Raw genomic sequence first — 1,907 nt, forward strand, 5'->3', positions numbered from 1 at the left:
AAAAACATGTTCCAAAAATAGATTTGTATAATTAAAAATTGTCATGAGACTTCTGACGAAGGTTTAAAATTTTCAGATCATTCACAAATAAATCAACGTGTTTTTTTTCTTTCTTTTGGGCTCATATTGGAAGCGACATATAATAAGTGACGAAAATTAAACTGAATTAGGAACAAAAGGTCAAATGTAAAAGAATGAATGACTATTTGATAAATCTATTTATTTATGGTCCGTTTGAATTAGATTAAAAAAAGGGTGTGAGAAAATCTAAAAATATGTTTGAGAGTAAAATTAATTGAAATTATGTTTAATTATTCTTCAAAAGTACGTATGAAGGTAAAAAGAAAAAAAAATTGACATTTTTATAAAATAATCTTGTTTGACCTAAATTTATAAATTTTAATCCAAATATAGACAAAGGTGACGTTTGACTGAAACAATAGAGTTTACATTCACTTAACATATATTGACAAAACGTAATTATAACTTTTGGGATAGGCAAAATGTGAAGAAGAAAAAAAAAACTAACATACATTGTTAGAGTGAGAAGAAAAACTTCATTTTGTGTTCACAAGTTACCACACGATCGAGTCCATGGAATCTTTGATTGGTCAACTGTATGGGTTTTAATTTCTTCACAGTTGTATACATGGAGTATCCATACGTACTAATATAACTTATCTCTAAGTTTTAGAAGTCAAAAATTTTGTGCGAGAATGAAGAGGAAAAAAAATTCAATAGGTCAACATCGACGAGATACAGAGCTGAGAATGCAAATGCCAGCAGCAGTAGCCGTAGTACTATAAATTTACTCTTTAATTAGATAAGATGCATCGTATGGTATTTATATAAACAAATATATTCGTGATCAAGTCTTATTCGTAGAGTTGGTTTTAGGTAATTAGATATGTATTTTTATTATCTACGAAACTACCAAACAACGCAACCGATTGTCATTTTGGCGCATTCGCAAAAATCGATCCCAACATATACAAAGGTCAATGTGCTAGTCATACACCCAAGAACTTATGTCAGTATATATTTACTATGCTAACCCAGCCAAGACCCGTTGATACAAGCTAGGGGTTAAAAATTTAATATGTTCTTCCACATTTTTCATGGGTGGGTTCGACTTTTTTTACCTCACTTTTAGTGGTACTATTCATCATACCACTCTGATAGGATGTTAAAGTACAACAAAAATATTTGAAAGGTTCCCATAAAAATTAATTCATGAGGGGATAATCTACCCAGCTATATAAGCACTTATCATGTTCGTTAATTACCTGATATGGGACTTGAATCCGGGTATTTGGAGTTATAAAGGTGTGACTGGAGTACATATTTTGTTTTCGGGCTTGTGTTTTTTAGCGGCTATTTGACATTGGGTTTATTGGACTTTCAACATTTGGTGAGCAATTTTTCTCAAGAAAATTCTTTAATTGAATAACTACAGCTGAGTTAAATTATTTATAATCCTTTAGATGAATCTTTACTAACGGTCTTAATATCTTAATATGTCATTCACATTCTACTTGATAGTATCAGAGATATCTCTTCGTTCTATCACTTTATCCAAATAAAATAAAATTACTATGCTAACCCGCAAATAAATATATAGCTAGCTGGCTAGGCATCATATCATAACATGAAGCTTTAATTATACATATATTCAACTTTGTTTACTACTGCCACCATTCATATCAATGAAGTTCAAGAATCTAATCTAAATATGTTAGTTTGTTTTATCTCTTCATATATGTATTTTTATTATTAATAATATTTCCTTTATGTGGATCGATGAGTGTGGCAACACTACTTCTGATTTCTGACAGAAGATTATACGCAGAACCTCATAATGTAAAAGCTTATCCTTAAGCTTTTATTAAATTCGTATATACAACACA

This window comes from Glycine max, chromosome 14 (genome assembly GCF_000004515.6).
Source record: "Glycine max cultivar Williams 82 chromosome 14, Glycine_max_v4.0, whole genome shotgun sequence".
NCBI classification, from domain to species: domain Eukaryota; kingdom Viridiplantae; phylum Streptophyta; class Magnoliopsida; order Fabales; family Fabaceae; genus Glycine; species Glycine max.